The following is a 12320-nucleotide window of genomic DNA, read 5'->3' on the forward strand; positions in this document are numbered from 1 at the left end:
TTGTACATGGGGGGCAGTATTATAGTAGTTATATTCTTGTACATAGGGGGCAGTATTATAGTAGTTATATTCTTGTACATAGGGGCAGTATTATAGTAGTTATATTCCGGTACATAGGGGGCAGTATTATAGTAGTTATATTCTTGTACATAGGGAGCAGTATTATAGTAGTTATATTCTTGTACATAGGGAGCAGTATTATAGTAGTTATATTCTTGTACATAGGGGGCAGTATTATAGTAGTTATATTCTTGTACATAGGAGGCAGTATTATAGTAGTTATATTCTTGTACATAGGGGCAGTATTATAGTAGTTATATTCTTGTACATAGGAACAGTATTATAGTAGTTATATTCTTGTACATGGGGGGCAGTATTATAGTAGTTATATTCTTGTACATAGGGGGCAGTATTATAGTAGTTATATTCCTGTACATAGGGGGCAGTATTATAGTAGTTATATTCTTGTACATGGGGGGCAGTATTATAGTAGTTATATTCTTGTACATAGGGGGCAGTATTATAGTAGTTATATTCTTGTACATAGGGGGCAGTATTATAGTAGTTATATTCTTGTACATAGGGAGCAGTATTATAGTAGTTATATTTTTGTACATAGGGGGCTGTATTATAGTAGTTATATTCTTGTACATAGGGGGCAGTATTATAGTAGTTATATTCTTGTACATAGGGGACAGTATTATAGTAGTTATATTCTTGTACATAGGGGACAGTATTATAGTAGTTATATTCTTGTACATAGGGGGCAGTATTATAGTAGTTATATTCTTGTACATAGGAGGCAGTATTATAGTAGTTATATTCTTGTACATAGGGGGCAGTATTATAGTAGTTATATTATTGTACATAGGGGGCAGTATTATAGTAGTTATATTCTTGTACATAGGAGGCAGTATTATAGTAGTTATATTCTTGTACATAGGGGGCACTATTATAGTAGTTATATTATTGTACATAGGGGGCAGTATTATAGTAGTTATATTCTTGTACATAGGGGGCAGTAATATAGTAGTTATATTCTTGTACATAGGGGGCAGTATTATAGTAGTTATATTCTTGTACATAGGGGACAGTATTATAGTAGTTATATTCTTGTACATAGGGGGCAGTAATATAGTAGTTATATTCTTGTACATAGGGGCAGTATTATAGTAGTTATATTCTTGTACATAGAGGGCAGTATTATAGTAGTTATATTCTTGTACATAGGGGGCAGTATTATAGTAGTTATATTCTTGTACATAGCGGCAGTATTGTAGTCGTTATGTTCTTATACATAGGGGGCAGTATTATAGTAGTTATATTCCTGTACATAGGGGGCAGTATTGTAGTCGTTATGTTCTTATACATGGGGGGCAGTATTATAGTAGTTATATTCTTGTACATAGGGGGCAGTATTATAGTAGTTATATTCTTGTACATATGGGCAGTATTATAGTAGTTATATTCTTGTACATAGGGGGCAGTATTATAGTAGTTATATTCTTGTACATAGGGGCAGTATTATAGTAGTTATATTCCGGTACATAGGGGACAGTATTATAGTAGTTATATTCTTGTACATAGGGAGCAGTATTATAGTAGTTATATTCTTGTACATAGGGGGCAGTATTATAGTAGTTATATTCTTGTACATAGGGGGCAGCATTATAGTAGTTATATTCTTGTATATAGGGGGCAGTATTATAGTAGTTATATTCTTGTACGTAGGGGGCAGTATTATAGTAGTTATATTCCTGTACATAGGGGGCAGTATTATAGTAGTTATATTCTTGTACATAGGGGGCAGTATTGTAGTCGTTATGTTCTTATACATAGGGGACAGTATTGTAGTAGTTATATTCTTGTACATAGGGGGCAGTATTATAGTAGTTATATTCCTGTACATAGGGGGAAGTATTATAGTAGTTATATTCTTGTACATAGGGGGCAGTATTATAGTAGTTATATTCTTGTACATAGGTGGCAGTATTATAGTAGTTATATTCCTGTACATAGGGGGCAGTATTGTAGTCGTTATGTTCTTATACATAGGCAGTAATCATGTTATTGTATATAGTGCAGGGGACAGTGTTATCCTAGCAGTACTGTAGATACTTCTCCCATATTATAGACAGTATACAGGCTGTGGTGTATTCTGAGACGGGGCTGGAGTAGAATATGAAGTGTTTATGTCGTCTTTTCTGTGTATTATTTTCTCTATAAATCAGTCATTTCTTTTGCACCTCTAATTTTTCCATATGGTTTATTATTACACTTTATTGTCAGTGGATAAGTTGTCCGGATATAAGTGCCGCTGCACAGTATGAGGTCTCAGTCCAGATGTTCTGTAGAACGGAGGCAGAGAAGAGGTTAATAATGGCGCTGGCGGCTGCTCGACCCTCTAGTAGCGTTAGAAGAAGTGAAGATGGCTCCATGCCTGCATTCAGCAGCTGAATACAACCGGCGGGTCGGGAGGAGAGTCCAAGGTCGCCCAGTGCAAATATTGGCTGCACTTGATAGGAGTTGGAGGTGTCACAAAGCCGCGGTCCTGCGTGGAGTCACATGCGGGGCAGCAGCAGCCGCCTCTCATCTTGGTAGGTCTTAGCGGTGACTTGTACGGTGCCAGAGTCTTTAGCCTTCAAAACAAAGCGTGAGCCAAAAATACAGAGCGGAAGACTTTATAATGGCGGGTCAGAACATGGAGACGATGAAAGGGGCACAGACTGTGATTGTCAACTCATATACAATGTATCCAATAGTCACCGGGTGTGAAAACCTCCCATCTGTTTTCAGATATAGGGCGAAGCTTCACTCAGCGCCACCTAGTGGTAGCATCAGGATAAAAAAGTCAGAATGTGTCCTCACTCAGCGCCACCTAGTGGTAGCATCAGAAAAAAAAGTCTGAACGTGACCACACTCAGCACCACTTAGTGGTGGCATCAGGAGACAAAAGTTAGAACATGTCCTCACACAATGCCACCTAGTGGTAGTATCAGGAGACAAAAATCTGAACGTGACCTCACTCAGCGCCACCTAGTGGTAGCATCAGGAGACAAAAATCTGAACGTGACCTCACTCAGCGCCACTTAGTGGTAGCATCAGGAAACAAAAATCAGAATGTGTCCTCACACATTGCCACCTAGTGGTAGCATCAGGAAACAAAAATCAGAATGTGTCCTCACTCATTGCCACCTAGTGGTAGCATCAGGAGACAAAAATCGGAACGTGACCTCACCCAGCGCCATCTAGTGGTGGCATCAGGAGACAAAAATCTGAACGTGACCTCACTCAGCGCCACTTAGTGGTAGCATCAGGAAACAAAAATCAGAATGTGTCCTCACTCATTGCCACCTAGTGGTAGCATCAGGAGACAAAAATCAGAATGTGTCCTCACACATTGCCACCTAGTGGTAGCATCAGGAGACAAAAATCGGAACGTGACCTCACCCAGCGCCATCTAGTGGTGGCATCAGGAGACAAAAATCTGAACGTGACCTCACTCAGCGCCACCTAGTGGTAGCATCAGGAAACAAAAATCAGAATGTGTCCTCACTCATTGCCACCTAGTGGTAGCATCAGGAGACAAAAATCAGAATGTGTCCTCACACATTGCCACCTAGTGGTAGCATCAGGAGACAAAAATCGGAACGTGACCTCACCCAGCGCCATCTAGTGGTGGCATCAGGAGACAAAAATCAGAACGTGACCTCACTCAGCGCCACCTAGTGGTAGCATCAGGAGACAAAAATCAGAATGTGTTCTCACTCAGCGCCACCTACTGGTAGCATCAGGAGAAAGAAAAATTAGAAAGTCTTCTTACTCAGCGCCGATAGCAGATAGGGTTATAGAAACACACTTAGCTACAGCAGAGCTGACAATACATAATAGGCTTCAATACACATCTCAGCTGTCAGTATCACACATGGAAGAATTAGATACAGCAACAAAGCTGACAATATCAAGCATGATAAGCTTAGATACACAACTCAGGAGACATTATCACAAAAGATATGATTAGATACACAGCTAAGTAGAGTGTATCACACTTTAAAGGACTAGATACATCAACAGCACAGATAAATATCAAGCACGATAGGCTTAGATACACAGCTCAGCAGACACTATCATACATGATAGGATTAGATACTCATGTATCACATTTTCCCCAATACTTCAGATATTATTTTGGTGTAGACTGTGACCTGATCACTGATCCTCAGTCTTCACATTCATCTAGAAAGCATCAAATTGAATTTGGTAACAAAACTGCAAGAAAAGCTTCCAGCACTTCCCACTACAGGGGGTCGGGCGGCAGGAATTTTGGGGGTGATAACAAAGAGGGAGTGTTGGAATTCTCCGGCAGGCAGAGAACAAATGGGTCATTTAAGAATCTCTGGGAAGCGGCTGCAAAACACATTAATGCTGAAGAACATGAGCCAGGAATCTATTATTTCTGTTATTCTATGTTTTGCAGATGAAAATCATTTGGACTCAGCGCAGGAGGAATAAGGGCACAAGAAAAAGTTAGGAGAGGAGACATCTACAGTGACACATCTACATCCTGATCTTCATTACAATCATAAACATAAATCATGCCATAACTTCTGGCAAAATAATACAGAATAATAATAATAATAATAATAACAAATCAATAATATAAACTGAAAGAGACTTACAAAAATCTCCTGGCCCAGCCACACACACACACCACACACTCAGCATTATTAAACAAAACCTTCACCCAGTCCCACCACCTAATTAATTTTTGTTTATTTTTAGGTTGTTTTGTTTTGTTTTTGTTTTTTTTTCTCTCCTAATAAATAACTAAACAATACACATCAAATTACACATAAACAGGAAAAAACAAAAAAAAAACAAAAAAAAAAAAATTGAATATAACTAACTAAATCCCCCCATCACCCTCCCACCCAGACACTGGTCTAACGTCCAAAGTTCACGTTGAGTAGTCCAGACCAGTGCCCAGGGTCGTATAGTCCAAGTCCCGTCCACCCCCCTCCCAACCTCAAATCCCTACACCCCAAACCAACTTATATACACAAATACTATAACAATCTATATAAAATAATACACTATAACACACATCAAATCTCTAAAAAAAAATTCAAACCACATAAAGCCCAGGTTCGGCGCCTGCAGCCCAACATCACTTCATGCTCAGAACACAAAACAAAAATCTACTGTGCAGCATCAGCCCAACACCAGGAGAGGAGATGACAGACTAAGGGACACTAAAGGAGAACCCCCTCCAAAGGAGAGAGGCCCTCCCCGTGCCCAGCCTCTCATACTCCAGAGAGCGCACCTTCACCAGGTCACCCAGAATGTTCCTAACCACCTCATCCACCGGGAGGATTTTACGCTGCGTCGATACTAAACACCGTGCGTTCCACGTGTGGTACCTGACCACTAGACTGACTAGGAATAACGTGCAGCGGTCCCGGCCACCCAGGCCTCTGAAAGCTCCATAGGCCCACTCCGCATAGGAGAGACCAGCCAACCCGGGCCAATGGATGGAAGCGCCCACCCGGTTGTACACCTCTGTGTTAAAGGGGCACTGAAGCAGGAAGTGGTCCATGCTCTCCAGCAGGCCACCGCACTCCTCCCGGGGACAACCCCTTTCCCCAGAGCTCCTACACTTCAGATTGTCCCTCACACACAGCTTTCCATGGAAGCAGCGCCAAGTCAAGTCCCAAAACTTCAAGGGGATCCTGATGGAATTCAAAAGACCTAAGCCCACCCCAAGATCCTGACTTGGGCAATCCCTGAGGGCCAGAGGCTTCCGGAAACAAGCAAACAGAACCCTTTTATCAAGGAGTTTCCTCGACATGGTCCTGATCTCCCACATTCCCAGACCCCACCGGCGAATCACCTTCAGAACCGGGGTAGCATAAGCCGGAAGATGCCCATGAGGTGTATGGAGATCCTTCACTTGCCCTCCTGTCTTCTATTCCTGAAAGGCCGAAACCATCCCCTACAGGAGTATACCCACATATTAGATATATTGTGGTGTCCATCTCCCTCACCTCTGATGTTTCAGGGTCAGATCCAGGACCTGCCCCCTCATCCTCGTCTCCAGACTCTGGGCCAGTCTCCCCTTCTAAGGACACTGACTGCCAAGGGGGAGACTCGGCACCCCCTCCAGGCCCCTCCGCCATCCCTGGCCTTTCACCCTCAGCCCCTCCATTGGCAGGAGAGGCTTCATCCAGGGCCAGGAATCGATTTGAAAGTTCGACCAGCGGGGGGTTGGTTGCACCTTCCTTGGGTACCTTAGTCAGGGTGGGAGAAGATCTTATACCTCCCTTCTTTTTACATTTTTCTTCTTTTTGGCGCCACGCTTACGCTTTCCCTCTAGCCACGCCCTATTATCCTCATCCATACTCTCATAATGGGAGGAGTCTGAGGACGTGGCACCTTCCTCTCTCTCGATCCTCCTGACCTCCTCATCCAGTACATCATCCCCTGGGGCCTCAGCGACAGGTGAGGTCTCCAGGAGAGCGCCAGAGGTCGTCCCAGCAGCCCGAGACTCCCCCCGCTCTCTCTCCTGTTGACGCTTCTCTAGACGCCTTAGCTGGGCAGGCGTCTTTTTCCTATCTTTCTTCCCTGGCCCCTCCATTCCTCTGCCTCTGCTAGTCCCCTCCCCAGCAGATTCAGCCTCATGGCTTTCATCCGCTGAGGCTGAGCCTGCATTAGCGAAGGAAAGAGGAAAACGACTGTACGGGTTGGACCAGCACCAACATTAGCAGACATGACTACCTCCGCATCTTCAGGCACGAGAAACGGGGGTCCCCCCGCAGAGCATTGCCCAGAGGGGACACCAACTCTTATCACACTTGTGCCCTCCGCATCATCAGTAGCAGATGTTATTACGTTTCCTGGGGCTTGGTAACATTCGCCGCTGGTCTTTAGCCGGTTTGAGGCGCCGCTCATCTCCAGTCTCCACATAATTCGTATTATCCCCAACACCGACACAAAACAGTACTTTTTGTCTGGGAGGTCCAGAGCCCTCAGCCTCAGCGACCCCTCCACACTGCCGCCGCTCCCCAACTAAGTGATCAGCAGCAAAACCATGAAGAGATGCCGAGGCACCAAAAGCTGCCACCAGTGCCGGGCTATCCCCCCCTCCCACCGGGGGACGCACCACAGCACTGGATTTTGTTGGTGACGCCACTGCCGAGCCGCCCTGACTGTCCGGCCTTGCGGCCAATGCCTCCCCTGCTCCCCCACTGTTACCACAAACAGAGACGGAGCCCATCGCCACATCAGGTTTAGCTGTAATCTCCCTGCACCTTTGCACCGGGTCCACAGCAGAACTCGGGGGGGTTTGGGTAGCAGGGCTTGCACAGTAAGTGGACCCTGCACTTTGCCCATGGGGGTTTACAGGGAGGGGGGTAAAGATGAATCTTACCTCTTCTTGCTGCTTTGGCCTGGTCTTCTTCGCCTTCCTCCGGCTGCTCCCCCCAGCGGCTTCCTCTGGGAGCTCATCACCAAAAGAAAAGTTCTCCATGTGCACTGGGGACTCGAGCAGCCGGATCTCCGCCATGAGCGCCCCTCCCTGGCTGCCGGTGTCACTGTCCTCCCCCGAGCAAGGTGTTACTGCTGGCTGTCCTGCAGGGGGCCCACTGCACGAGGCCTGCTGATCTTCCTGCAGGCCACCAGGTGGGAACTGCTGCTCGTCATCATCATCATCATGATCCTCCTCCACCTGGCTCGCAGGCTGCAACCCCATCAGCCTTTGCTCTCTGTTATCAGCCATGTCTGCAAATCTGTCTTCATTAATCAGTTTTTCCTTAAACGATCCACTATTCTCTTTTAGTCAGTGTTGTAATTTTAGCTTTCAGGCGATTAATTTCTCCATTTATTTCCATTTTGCGCTTCTTTGGCGCTGTGTTCGCCCTGGCGCGGGCACATCGCAGCTCCTCCCGGAGCCTCCTGATGGTCTTAGTCGCCTCTTCGTACTCACAGAGGTGGCTCTGGACCCGGGAGGCATAGGTGGACAAAGACTCCCGGGGTCCCTGCACCGCCCAGCCTCCCCCCGCATGGTCAGCCTTACCTCTGTGAGCACTCCGCTTCATGGCTCCAGCCCCGGAAGGACCGCTCTCACCCGTCCCAACATGGACATTCAGGTTCTTTCTCTGTCGCTTCACACTAGACTCAGGGGGAGTAGGAGCCGCATTGCTACGACTCCTGGTGGAACGTCTCACCCCTGAGTCCTCCATAGCGCTGGTTGGTATCTGACTACCCCTTCCCCCCGCCGGCCTGGCCCGAGAAGTAGGAGTCTGGGGAGGGAGAGAGCAGGCCCCAGGTGGAGATGGAACCTGCTTGGAGCTCAGAGCAGAAGCAGCACACAGCCTCACACAGCAACAGACAGAGCTAACGATGTAACAAGCTCCAGAGCTGCAGTCACTATTCTGCTGCTGGTGCAGTCACTATTGTAGGAGTACAACTTTTTAGCCTGGGTCCACTATTTCTATATTGGCTTCAATGGGGGTCCTGTGTCTATGAGGAGACCTACTTGGCAGAAGTAGGGGCATGGCGACTATATTGGCTACAGTAGGGGCAATGTTAATTTGTTGGCTACTGTAGAGGCACTGTAACTGCAATGGTTAATGTGGGGGCACTATTACAATGTTAACTACAATTGGGGCATTGCTGCTACATTGCCTACTGTGGGGAAACTAGGTCATTTACATGTTCTATATTCAATTAGGAGGACTCCACACAGTTCTGTATTATACTCCAGAGCTGCACTCTCTATTGTGAACCTACAGAACTCTCCCAGAATTCTCAGCTTTCTCAGCGTCTGCTAAATTCTTGCTCTAGTTACTTGATTGTCTTGATTCCACCAGACAATTCTATCATTATTAATAGTAATAATTAATTTACATTTTAATACTAGAATTTTTTTAATTATTTTTTAAATTCATGACATTTTTTATTACCAGTCAGCATCAATTTTTTCAATATATATTAGATCTATTAATATAGTGATATTATTATTGATCTTATTATTTTTTACAATTTATCATAATTTTTTTGAGTACTCAATAATATTACTAATACTACTTAATAATATTATTATTATTATATTATATAGAGGCATCATATTCTGTGGCAGTGTACAAGTCATGGGTTCCTAAAGAGGCAAAATTAGACTGTAGATTCTGGGCACAAAAATAATCCTCAACTCGAATGATGCACCCTGCACACAAGAGCTTACAATCTACACAGAAGGAAGGTTTGCTCAATGGTCTTTAATGCTGCACGAGTCCTTGTCAGCCGCCATATTTATGGTATGTGGGCAACGCAGGGTTGGCTTTAGGTGGGTATGAGTCTGTTTCCCCTTTCAATGTTGCCTCACCTACTTCCCAGCACTCCGGGATGTGTATAGTTATTTTTATTTTATAGGCATAAAGGAAGTATATATACAGGCGGTCCCTTACTTAAGGACACCTGACTTACAGACGGACCCCTCTGCCCCCTGTGACCTCTGGTGACCTCTCTGGATGTTACTATAGTCCCAGGCTGCAATAATCAGCTGTAAGGTGTCTGTAATGAGGCTTTATTGATAATCCTTGGTCCCATTTCAGCAAAAAATTTTGAAACTCCAATTGTCACTGGGGAAATTTTTTTTTTGTCTGGAACTACAATTATATAGTCAAAGTATATAGTTTTGACTTACATACAAATTCAACAAAACCATGGAACCTATCTTGTACGTAACCCAGAGACTGCCTGTATATACACTCACCGGCCACTTTATTAGGTACAACATGCTAGTAACGGGTTGGACCCCCTTTTGCCTTCAGAACTGCCTCAATTCTTCGTGGCATAGATACAACAAGGTGCTGGAAGCTCCTCAGAGATTTTGGTCCATATTGACATGATGGCATCACACAGTTGCCGCAGATTTGTCGGCTGCACATCCATGATGCGAATCTCCCGTTCCACCACATCCCAAAGATGCTCTATTGGATTGAGATCTGGTGACTGTGGAGGCCATTTGTGTCCAGTGACCTCATTGTCATGTTCAAGAAACCAGTCTGAGATGATTCCAGCTTTATGACATGGCGCATTATCCTGCTGAAAGTAGCCATCAGATGTTACAGGGTACATTGTGCTCATAAAGGGATGGACATGGTCAGCAACAATACTCAGGTAGGCTGTGGCGTTGTACCAAGGGGCCCAAAGAGTGCCAAGAAAATATTCCCCACACCATGACACCACCACCACCAGCCTGACCCGTTGATACAAGGCAGGATGGATCCATGCTTTCATGTTGTTGTACCAAATTCTGACCCTACCATCCGAATGTCGCAGCAGAAATCGAGACTCATCAGACCAGGCAACGTTTTTCCAATCTTCTACTGTCCAATTTCGATGAGCTTGTGCAAATTGTAGCCGCAGTTTCCTGTTCTTAGCTGAAAGGAGTGGCACCCGGTGTGGTCTTCTGCTGCTGTAGCCCATCTGCCTCAAAGTTGGACGTACTGTGCGTTCAGAGATGCTCTTCTGCTCTTCTGCCTACCTTGGTTGTAACGGGTGGCGATTTGAGTCACTGTTGCCTTTCTATCAGCTCGAACCAGTCTGCCCATTCTCCTCTGACCTCTGGCATCAACAAGGCATTTCCGCCCACAGAACTGCCGCTCACTGGATGTTTTTCTTTTTCGGACCATTCTCTGTAAACCCTAGAGATGGTTGTGCGTGAAAATCCCAGCAGATCAGCAGTTTCTGAAATACTCAGACCAGCCCTTCCGGCATCAACAACCATGCCACGTTCAAAGGCATCAAATCACCTTTCTTCCCCATACTGATGCTCAGTTTGAACTGCAGGAGATTGTCTTGACCATGTCTACATGCCTAAATGCACTGAGTTGCCGCCATGTGATTGGCTGATTAGAAATTAAGTGTTGACGAGCAGTTGGACAGGTGTACCTAATAAAGTGGCCGGTGAGTGTATATCTGAAGTGCAGAACTTAAGTGCACATCTGAATTATTCCAGAATGTTGCATTATAGAATATGATCCTGTTTCTACCATCATCTTCAGGTTATGCCATCACCTCCACCTGACGTCACCACCATCCATCTCTCCCATCTTCAGGTACGTCTGCATTATCTGGCACCACAGATCCCAGGAATCTTTTGCAATAGTGTTTTGATCTCTACCTCTCACCTATGTGTATTGGACCATCTGCGTTGCTCTATTACCATCCGCTCTTCTTACAACCATCTCCAGGACTTCTCTTGTGCTTCCCCCAAACTCTGGAACCCTCTACCAAAACGTGTCAGATTTTATCCCCCACCTTTCAATCCTTCAAATGTAACCTGAAAACCCACCTGTTCAGTCAGGTCAGTATGGCAAATGAAAGGATTTGATGGCTCAGCACACAGTATCACTGCACACATGATAGGATTAGATACATGGCCTAGTAGACAGTATCACTCATAATATAATTAATAATAATTCTTTATTAATATAGTGCACACAGATTATGCAGCGCTGCACAATACTCGCCAAATCAGTCCCTGTCCCCAATGGGGCTCACAATCTAATCAACCTACCAGTATGTTTTAGAATGTGGGAGGAAACCGGAGGAAACCCACTCAAACACAGAGAGAACATCCAAACTCTTTGCAGATGTTGACCCTGGGACTTGAACCCAGGACCCAAGTGTTGCAAGGCTGTAATGCTAACCACTAAGCCACCATGCACCACAATGCACCCCCCCCCCCCCCCATCCATATAGATCAGTGAACCTTTTAGGGACTGAGTGCCAAAACTATAAGCAACAGCCAGATATTTTTCACAAAGTGCCAAATGCAAATTTAAAGTAACTAAATCAGCTCACATGTTTCAAACATATTGGCACCCGGAGGACACCAAGACAGTAGAAAGAAGTAGAAATTTGGATTATATTGTAGCTTCCCTTTAAAGTCCCCTTAACAGGCTGAATCACAGGCCCAGAGAAGGGTCTACAATCATAATCCAGCTCTGTCCTCACCTCCCGGCTCCTCCTGCACTTGACTGGTGGACTCTGTGCTGGGTGATGGCCTGGGTGCCCACAGAGAGTGCTCTGAGTGCCACCGCTGGCACCCGTGCCATAGGTTCGCCACCACTGATATAGATTGTGAGCCCTCGCAGGCAGGGTCCTCCTCCCACTTGTCTCCTGATCTCTGTAGTTTTTGTATTTGCATTTGTTCTTGTCTTAATGTATGTGAACCCCTTACTGATTGTACAGCACCATGCTCTATAAATAATAATAATCATATATGGGGAGGCCAATGCTGGCATTTTCTTGTGTTG

Source organism: Engystomops pustulosus, chromosome 6, assembly GCF_040894005.1.
Source record: "Engystomops pustulosus chromosome 6, aEngPut4.maternal, whole genome shotgun sequence".
Classification (NCBI taxonomy): Eukaryota; Metazoa; Chordata; class Amphibia; order Anura; family Leptodactylidae; genus Engystomops; species Engystomops pustulosus.